Below are 10768 nucleotides of genomic sequence, written 5' to 3'. Positions count from 1 at the left end.
GATAAAAGCTACTACAATTTATTAAGCTAATTTCTACTAATGAAATTTCCATAACAGACTATAATATCTTTCACATGACATATTAATATCCAATATTAATAATGATAATATAATGTAATGTTCTCTAATAACTCTAATTTGTCTATGTGAGATATATAGATTATGATGGCAAGTGATATTGATTATTACACAGAAATTTCTTGGGGCTCTACCTGGGAGGATTTTGCGACACCATTTAGTATAGGATATAAAAAGCAGATGAAAAGAGTTACAAAGTCAAACTCAAATTTAGCCAGTCCCCTAATCTCAGTAGAGACATACTTTTAAGATACTTCCCGATCAGTCAGAAAGGTAGTTCTTTACTTAGAAGGACAGTCAACTTAGAAATTGGGTCAACAAGGCCTTTGGATTTTAAACATTTTTCTTTTGTAAACTGAATCAGATATATATAGTCACAGAAGAAAAAATAATTTGTCAGAAACATCTTGTAATTAACATAAAAAACTCCATGTTTGGAGCCTACCAAGTTATAAAGATTAATAAATTAAGAAATAATATTAAATATAATATTAAATATAATAATATTTAAGTGATAAAAATGTCTATGATATGAATGGCATCCCCTCAGAAGAGGCCCTTATGTAGGGCCTCATGCGAACAATCGCACACGGGGACCCTCTTCTCTGATCAGAGAGAACCTGAAAGCTGTAAAAATGAGGGTGAATGGTGGACACATCTCATTGGGGGGCATTCACGGCATTTGAGAATGTGTGTTGAGGCAGTCTTACCTGAATACCCAGGACCACCTAAAACTGTTGTCACCCATCACAGCCTGTCCTTGAAACTCCATTCTGAAGTTAGCGGGTAAAGGCGTTTCAGTGACTTGCCCTCGTCTGCTCGTGGGTTTACTCGTCTGTACAACAGGGAGCTGCCAAGATTGTTGTGAGGATTAGTGGACCCCGTGGGACAGGATCTGCTACCATCGGTGCACTGGGTACATAGGAGGCTGACAGGGAATAGAAGCTCTAGACCTCAGAGTCTAAGGTGAGATTTTGTGACAGTGTTGATATTTTTTCCTTACGTAAAAAGATTTGATACTTCAACTGCAAAAGATTCAAGGGGCACCTGGGTAGTTCAGTCAGTTAAGTGTCCAGCTCTTGGTTTCAGCTTGGGTCAGGAGCTCACAGTTTGTGAATTTAAGCCCTGCATCAGGCTCTGTACTAATAGGAAAGACTACTGTCCTAACAGTACAGTACAAAGTACTGTACTAATAGTGCAAATATCAGAAAAAAACTTATATTTTACTTATTTTATCCTTAATTTTTTAAATTTAAATCCTTAAATCCAAGTTAGTTAATATATCGTGTAATAGTGGTCTCAGGAGTACAATTTAGTGATTGATCACTTACACGTAACACCTGGTGCTCATCCCAACAAGTGCCCCCCTTAATGCCCATCACCCGTTTAGCCCAACCTCTCCCCCACCTCCCCTCCAGCAACCCTCAGTTTGTTCTCTGTATCTAAGAGTCTCTTATGGTTTCCCTCTCTGTTTTTACCTTATTTTTCCTTCTCTTCCCCTATGTTCATCTGTTTTGTATCTTAAATTCCACATATGAGTGAAATCATATGAAATTTGTCTTTCTCTGATTTACTTCGCGTAGCATCATACATACATTCTAGTTCCATCCATGTTGCAAATGGCAAGATTTCATTCTTTTTGGTCGTCAAGTAATGTTCTTTTATATATATGTACAGACACACATACATATATATTAGTTTATATAGTTCAATATATAGTTATATTAATGTATATTAGAATACATATTCATATATATTAGAATATATGTATGTACATATGTGTGTATTAGTGTATCCTTTGGATAAATTCCTAATAGTGAAATTGCTGGGTCATAGGGTAGCTCTCTTTTTAATTTTTTGAGGAACCTCCACTGTTTTCCACAGTGGCTGCACCAGTTTGCATTCCCACCAACAGTGCAAAAGTTTTTGCGTTTCTCCACATCTTCACCAACATCTGTTGTTTCCTGAGTTGTTCATTTTAGTCATTCTGACAGGTGTGAGGTTGTGGTTTTGATTTGTATTTCCCTGATGATGAGTGTTGTTGAGCGTCTTTTCATGTGTCTGTTAGCCATCTGGATGTCTTCTTTGGAGAACTGTCTGTTCATGTCTTTTATTCACTGGATTATTTTCTTCACTGGATTTATTCACTGGATTATTATTTTTTTTGCAGTTATGATAACTTCTTATTAGATTTTATATACTAACCCTTTATCTGATATGTCATTTGCAAATATCTTCTCCCATTCTGTTTATTGCCTTTTAGTTTTGTTGATTGTTTCCTTTCCTCTGCAGAAGCTTTTTATCTTGATGAGGTCCCAATAATTCATGTTTGCTTTTGTTTCCTTTGCCTCGAGAGACATGTCTAGTAGGAAGTTACTGTGGTGGAGGTCAAAGAGGTTGTTGCCCGTTTTCTCCTCTAGGATTTTGACGGTTTCCTGTCTTACATTTAGGTCTTTCATCCATTTTGAGTTTATTTTTGTGGATGGTGTAAGAAAGTGGTCCAGGTTCATTCTTCTGCATGTCTCTGTCTAGTTTTCCCAACATAATTTGCTGAAGAGACTGTCTTTTTTCCATTGGATATTCTTTCCTACTTTGTCAAAGATTAGTTGGCCCTACATTTGTGGATCCGTTCCTGGGTTTTCTTTTCTGTTCCATTGACCTATGTGTCTGTTTTTGTGCCAATACCATACTGTCTTGATGACTACAGCTTTGTAATATAGCTTGAAGTCCAGAATCATGAGGCCTCCAGTTTTGGTTTTCTTTTTCAACATTACTTTGACTGTTTGGGGTCTTTTCTGATTCCGTACATATTTTAGAATTATTTGTTCTAGCACCGTGAAGAATGCTCGTGTTATTTTGATAGGGATTGTATAGAATATGTAGATTGCTTTCAGTAGTATAGACATTTTAACAATATTTGTTCTTCCAACCCATGAGCATGGAATGTCTTTCCATTTCTTTGTGTCTTCTTCAATTTCTTTTGTAAGTTTTTTTAACTTGTTTTATTTTTTATTTTTTAAAATTTACATCCAAATTAGTTAGCATATAGTACAACAATGATTTCAGGAGTAGATTCCTTAGTGCCCCTTACCCATTTGGCCCATCCCCCCTCCCACAACCCCTCCAGTAATCTTCAGTTTGTTCTCCATATTTAAGAGTCTCTTATGTTTTGTCCCCCTCCCTGTTTTTATATTATTTTTGTTTCCCTTCCCTTATGTTAATCTGTTTTGTCTCTTAAAGTCTTCATATGAGTGAAGTCATATGATTTTTGTCTTTCTCTGACTGACTAATTTCACTTAGCATAATACCCTCCAGTTCTATCCATGTAGTTGCAAATGGCAAGATTTCATTCTTTTTGATTGCATTGTATATATATATATACCACATCTTCTTTATCCATTTATCCATTGATGGACATTTGGGCTCTTTCCATACTTGGGCTATTGTTGGTAGTGCTGCTATAAACATGGGGGTGCATGTGTCCCTTTTAAAACAGCACACCTGTATCCTGTAGATAAATGCCTAGTAGTGCAATTGCTGGGTCATAGGGCAGTTCTATTTTTAAGTTTTTTGAGGAACCTCCGTACTGTTTTCCAGAGTGGCTGCACCAGCTTGCGTTCCCACCATCAGTGCAAAAGAGATCCTCTTTCTCGGCATCCTCGCCAACATCTGTTGTTGCCTGAGTTGTTAATGTTAGGCATTCTGACAGGTGTCAGGTGGTATCTCATTGTTGATTAGATTTGTATTTCCCTGATGATGAGTGATGTTGAGTATTTTTTCATGTGTCAGTTGGCCATCTGGATGTCTTCTTTGGAAAAGTGTCTATTCATATCTTTTGCCCATTTTTGCACTGGATTATTTGGTTTTTTGTCTTTTGTAAGTTTTATATAGTTTTTAGTGTACAGATCTTTTACCTCTTTGGTTAGGTTTATTCCTAGGTGTTTTATGGGTTTTGGTGCAATTATAAATGGAATTGATGCCTTGATTTCTTTTTCTGGTGCTTCATTATTGATGTATAGAAGTGCAACCGATTTGCAGCCTGTGACTTTACTGAATTCATGTATCAGTTCTAGCAGTTTTTTGATGGAGAAAAACTTTATATTTTGAAACAGAGGGCATTGTGTTGCCTAATATGTATTGTATGTCAACTCTGTTGTTGAATTTGCCAAAGTTCTAAAAATTTGACAAACTTCTAAGTAAATGCACATTTAGATGGCCTGTAAAATGTGAAGTCCTCATTATGTGTTATTTATTAATTTTTTGGGATAAATTTAAAAATGGAAAATGCAAAGAAATATGTAACTAACCCTTTGCCTCCATCTCCCAGAATTAACAGTTATAACTCTATTGGCATAGTTGATTTCTACTTATTTAGAAAGAATAAAACATTACATAGAATTGAACTCCCCACTCCCTCCTATCCTGTTCCTCCTTTCCCGTGTTCCTCCCACAAGAAACCATTATTCTGAATTTTGGGTATAGCCTTCCAGTCCATTCTTATATTTTTATAGTAATTACATGTGTCTTCATGAGTAATATAGGTGATTGCTCTTGTTTGTTTAAAAATTTTTCATTAATGGTATCATAATTTATATTTTGTTCTTCAGCTTGCTCTTTTTACTCATAATTGTATGCTTTTTAGCATATTAAAAATAGGTCTTTAATTGAGTTGTGAAAATAGGCTTGAAATATCCTCCAGTTCTTGCCTTTTGTTTTTGCCTTTTTGGTTTCCTTTAATTTTTTTTAATTTTGAAGTTATCACTAACTTATAGTGAAATTGGAACTATTGTCTGATATATGTTTCATTTTTTCTTGAACCCTTCAGAGGGAGTTGCTGACATGGTGTCCCGCCACTCCTGAATGCTGTGATATGTATTTTACAAGGACATTCTTCATTATGAGCACAATACAGCCATTAAAATCTAGAAATTAACACTGATACATTACTACTGTTTAATCTTCAGACCCCACTCATGTTTCACTGATTCTCCCAATATTGTCCTTCATAGCAAAAGGATCCAGTCCAAAGTCTTGCACTGCATGTAGTTGTCGTGATGTGTATCTTTAATCAGAGTCTCATGGACTCAGAGTTTCCTATTTTATTTGGTGGGTCACAATGGATTATTTTCTGTTGCTAACATGATCCATCGTTGCAAAAATTTTCCTAGTTGGGTCAGTGGGAGTTTCTTTAGCTTGCTTCTGTGTACTTTTGGCATGTCTCCTTTATTATTGGAGTACTTCTTCATTTTTTTTTTTTCATTTTTAATGTTTATTTATTTTTGAGAGACAGAGAGAGACAGAACACAAGCAGGGGAGGGGCAGAGAGAAAGGGAGACACAGAATCTGGAGCAGGCTCCAGGCTTTGAGCTGTCAGCACAGAGCTGACACGGGGCTTGAGCTCATGAACCTTGAGATCGTGACCTGAGCTAAAGTCAGCAGCTCAACTGACTGAACCCCCCAGGTGCCCCTGGTAAAATATTCTTACCTACAGTTATTACTATTGAGAATTGTGGAATTTTATGAAGGAAATTATTTTCCAGATTGGTATAGAGGAAAACTTAAACATGGGAAGGTTTAGAAAATTTTTAAAAACTCTGTACCTGGTCGGTGCCAGACTTCCTGATTCTGAAACACTGGTTTGGCCAAAATCAGTTTATTTCAATTTTTTTCCCCATAACAAATTATGGCTTTATGAGATAGGATGCCATATTGTCTAAATTTTATGAAAGTATAGAGAAAGTATAAATTTAATTAATACTAGAGCTAAAAGTTCCTATTTCCTGAGATGATATCACGGTTCTCAGGGTGCTGAGGCTCTTTTTTTATTTCATTTGGCCTTATGTCAGATAGACAGCAGACCATATTCTGTCAGGAGATATGCTTTCTCTGGTCACACATGTCAGTCAGTTCAACAGCTTCCCTGAAAACATCTGACTTTTTTTTTTTTTTTTTTTTTTTTTTTGATCGTGAAGTTCATTGCTAAAGGACAGGATTAGAATCTCTGTACTGCCAATGGAAAAAAAAAATCTGTGAGTCACAGTATTTCAAAATCTTCAAATGGTAACTTCTCCTAGAGAATCCACTTTTACCTATTGACTAACAGCTGCAGATTCAAGAATTTGGAACAAATTCAAGAGAACTGCACAAACACAAGCTAGTCAAATCTATTCTTAGCAATCTATTACCAGACTGAAATACTTCTGGGCTTTTTTAGCTTCAGAAGATCTTTTTTTTTTTTTTTTTTTTTTAAGCCTGAGATCACAAGGCTATCACTCATAGCTGAGATCCACAGTAGTGTGAAAAAGTAACCAAATGACACTTAGGGTATAATAAATTTGGGAAATTTTCCTAAGGCAAGAGAGGGGGACTGTGCTGGTGTGCTGGTGACTTAGGGAGTCTGTGATTCATAATGGGCCTCTGATAGCTCAAAGTCTTGCGCCAGATGTCAACACCTCTACTCTGCCTTCTCTAAGGTTCTTTTAGTGCTGATTTTAACCTGATTTCATCTGTGTAGAATGAAACCTACAGCTCACTAAGGATGGCCATTAGCTTTGGCTAAGGAACCTGGTTGCCATTTTAAGAGAACTTATTAATAGCGGTAAAAGTGGGGTTGGCCTACCTGTGAGAAGTTTGGTGTGCTAAAGGGATAGACCTAGATCACTATCAAGGTAGCTTGAGAAGGAATGGGTATTAGGGAAAGAGATATTTTTAGGATGGGTCATGCTTGCAGGCTGCGAAGAGTCGGTGATAGAGACAGAAAGGAAAAAATGAGTCGGGAAGAGAACTTGAGGAATAAAGTAATGGGCATGATTTGGACCAAGAAGAAGACAGAGGACCAACAGTCTCTTTGAACATGTGAAGGTTTGGCCACTTTGTAGAGATGATATAGAGCTTTCCTCCCTCTGACAGAGACTATCAGTGGGGAACGAATGCCCTTTCTCTGAAACAAGGTACTTCAGGTAGATAAGTGCCCCATTTGTGAAGCTTCTTGAGGATGAGTAGCATTTATCAGTTTGGGTAAATTTAGAGGTAGCGGTCTCTGTAGGCTTTTCTAGACCGAGGAGTCTAATTCAGCTCCAAGTATGTGACCCCCTTCTTCTGATGCTAAACTGCTTTCTGATTTTTGGACACTAAAGGAGCTGCACTGACAAAGGCCACTTTGTCACACTTTAATAATAGTAGCATGTTTCCTTTGCTATATGAAGATACCATTAATGCATACTTCCAACAGAGTGAATGAGTTTGCAATAAGAAATCCATATTCCTTGATTGACTTCAGCTGTGAGCTATGACATGAGTCAGAGGTAGTGTCCATGACCATTGGAACAGAATGAAACTTCTAAATTGAACCAAGAACCTAGCCACATTGGTGACATGCCCTCACTGAATGAAATGAATCCAGATCCTTATTTAGAGCTCTTGCCATGACAATCTCCTTACTGTCTCATTACTTAATATTTTTATTATTCCACACTACTTTTCCTAGCACTTATGGAAGAGATGTCTCTTATTATAAAGAGAATAAACATGGACTGCAAGTTAAGACTGATGTAAATAAAACTATAGAGAGGAAGAATTATAATAGTATTTAGAATTTATAGGTTTAAAGATTTTCAAAACATATTACTTATTGCTAGGGAATATTAGCGAGTTTAAATGTTTTTTTTTTCTTTAATTGTTTGGCCTTGTACAAAAGTTAAGCTCTCTGATACTTTTCCTCATCTGTAAAACATCTATTTGGCAAAGTCATAAGGATTAGAAATAATGTGTAAATGTGACCAGTATTATGTCAAAAATTTTATAAGCATTCAATTAAGAGTCTATACACTCAAATAAAATACATGTAGTCAATAAAGGGACCTTAGTCCTCTTTATAGCTACAAGATTTTAACCTATAGGTTTTGTTCTTGTTGCCATTCTTTGCCTTTGTTTGAGCAACTGGAATTTTTACTTGGATTCACTGAAATTCTGTTAGTCCTCTAAATCCTTAAAGTATATAAGAACTTCTTTGAACTTACCATTGGGGATAACAGAATATTGCCAGTGAGTCTTTGGGGGAGTCAGGTTGCATGAAATCAGACTTTTAAAATTATCCTCCTCAATGAAGAAAACTTCCAGTGAACTTCATGAATCTGATCCGTTCTCAGTGTGAAATGTCGACTCTCCTGGGATTGCCAGGAATAGGCATCTAGTTCTGTGAATCTTCTAGCTTGATACCTTTGTGCTCATTTGATTGGCCCTCGATTTTGGACACCAAGAACAATTAGAAGGCGTAGAAACACCATTTTGAATCTGGTATTGAATGGTGAAAAGTATACATAATAGGAGTTTACACATTAAGGAGTTTACACATTTAGGAGTTTACACATTACTTAGTAGGAAACATGTCAGATATTTTTATATGAATTATCTTAATTTAGTCCTTACAACAACCTTGTAAAGTAGAGATTATCATCCTAATTTTATGGTTGATGAAACTGAGGTCTGGGGAGATTTCATGATTCCTCCATAGCTTATAGCCAGAAGACAGTGGAGCTAGTTTTTGGTTCAGGTTTGCCAATGTCCAGAGCTCATTTCTGTAACCACCGTTTTGTAACCAACAACTTGGAGTAAGTTGTGTTGAAATGGAATCTAGGAGACAATTTTTATAAAGCTCACTGAGGGCTTTGTTGTCCCATGGAAGCTTTATAATTACTCTAAACTAAAAGCTATTAAATCTCTTGTGCAGAAATAATGTGAAGCAGCAGAGACGGGACTCAAGAGCATGGATTCTAAAACCAAACTACCCAGGTTCAAATTCTGTTTCTGTCATTTACTACAGGAGAAACCTTAGCTAACTTCTTTGTATTTCAGTTTCCTTGTCGGTAAAATGGGAAGAAAAGTAATGCCTGCCTCACAGCACTGCTGTGAAGATTGAATGAGTTCATACATGTCAAGCACTTAGAACAGTTCTTGATACATAGCAAGAGCCATGTTAAGTGTTAGCTATTGCTATTATTTTAGCATTGATCAAACATTTTCCAGAAAATGTGAATTTGTGAATCACCTAAATAAGAAGGAACATTTCTACTAATGTTGTTTCTTTTGGTCCTAACCATTTCTCATCTTATGAATCTGTCTGTTTAACAGATTAGTGACAAATACATGTTTATATTAAGTGTTATTTTAAAACTAATAGCTTTTTTGAGATATAATTTACAAATCAATAATTCACTCCTTTAAAGTATAATTCAAAATGCCAACAAACTGGGCAATCTGGAAGGAACTGGCAAATTCTTAAAAACTCAAGAACTACCAAAATCGAAACAGAAAGAAATAGAAAATTTGAACAGACCTATAACCAGCAAAGAAATTGAATCAGTAATAAAAAATCTCCCAACAAACAAGAGTACTGTGCCAGATGGCTTCCCAGGGGAATTCTACCAGACATTTAAAGAAGAGTTAATACCTGTTCTTCTCAAATTGTTCCAAAAAGTAGAAATGGAAAGAAAGCTTCTAGACTCATTCTATGAAGCCAGCATAACTTTGATTCCCAAACCAAACAAAGACCCCACCAAACAGGAGAATTACAGGCCAACCTCCTTGATGAACCTGGATGCAAACATTCTCAACAAGATACTAGCAAATTGAATTCAATAGTACATTAAAAGAATTATTCATCACAATCAAGTGGGATTTATTCCTGGGCTGCAGGGCTGATTAAATTTTCACAAATCAATGTGATCTACCATGTTAATAAAAACAAAAGAATAAGAACCATATGATCCTGTCAATAGATGCAGAAAAAGCATTTGACAAAATACAACATCTATTCTTGATAAAAACCCTCAACAAAGCAAAGGTAACATAGCTCAACATAATAAAGGCCATATATGAAAGACTCACAGCTAATATCCTCAGTGGGGAAAAACCGAGACCCTATCCCCTAAAGTCAGGAACAAGACAAGGAGGTCCACTCTTACCATTACTATTTAACATAGTACTGGAAGCCTTAGCCTTAGCAATCAGACAACAAAAAGAAATAAAAGGCATAAAGATTGGTAAGGAAGAGGTCAAACTTTCACTCTTTGCAGTTGACATGATACTCTATGTAGAAAACCTGAAAGACTCCACCAAAAAAACTGCTAGAACTAATGCATGAATTCAGCAAAGTCTCCGGATATAAAATCAATGTACAGAAATCTGTTGCATTTCTATACACCAGTAATGAAGGAGCAGAAAAAGACATCAAGAAATTTATCCCGTTTACAATTGCACCAAAAACAATAAGACACCTAGGAATAAACCTAACTAAAGAGGTAAAAGGTCTGTACTCTGAAAACTATAAACACTGATGAAAGACATTGAAGAGGGCACAAAGAAATGGAAAAGCATTCCATGCTTATGGATTGGAAGAATAAACATTGTTAAAATGTCTACACTACCCAAAATAATCTACACATTTAATGGAATCCCTATCAAAATCGCACCAGCATTTTTCACAGAAGTGGAACAAACCTAAAATGTGTATGGAGCCACAAAAGACCCTCAGTAGCCAAAGCAATCCTGAAAAAGGAACACAAAACTGGACGCATCACAATTCCAGATTTCAAGCTATATTACAAAACTATAGTCATCAGGACAGTACAGTACTGGCAGAAAAATAGACACATAGATCAATGGAACAGAATAGAAAACCCCAAAATGGACC

This window comes from Panthera onca, chromosome B1 (assembly GCF_046562875.1).
Source record: "Panthera onca isolate mPanOnc1 chromosome B1, mPanOnc1 haplotype 2, whole genome shotgun sequence".
Taxonomy (NCBI): domain Eukaryota; kingdom Metazoa; phylum Chordata; class Mammalia; order Carnivora; family Felidae; genus Panthera; species Panthera onca.
The sequence above is the reverse complement of the archived record's forward strand: the minus strand, read 5'-3'. Positions refer to the sequence as shown.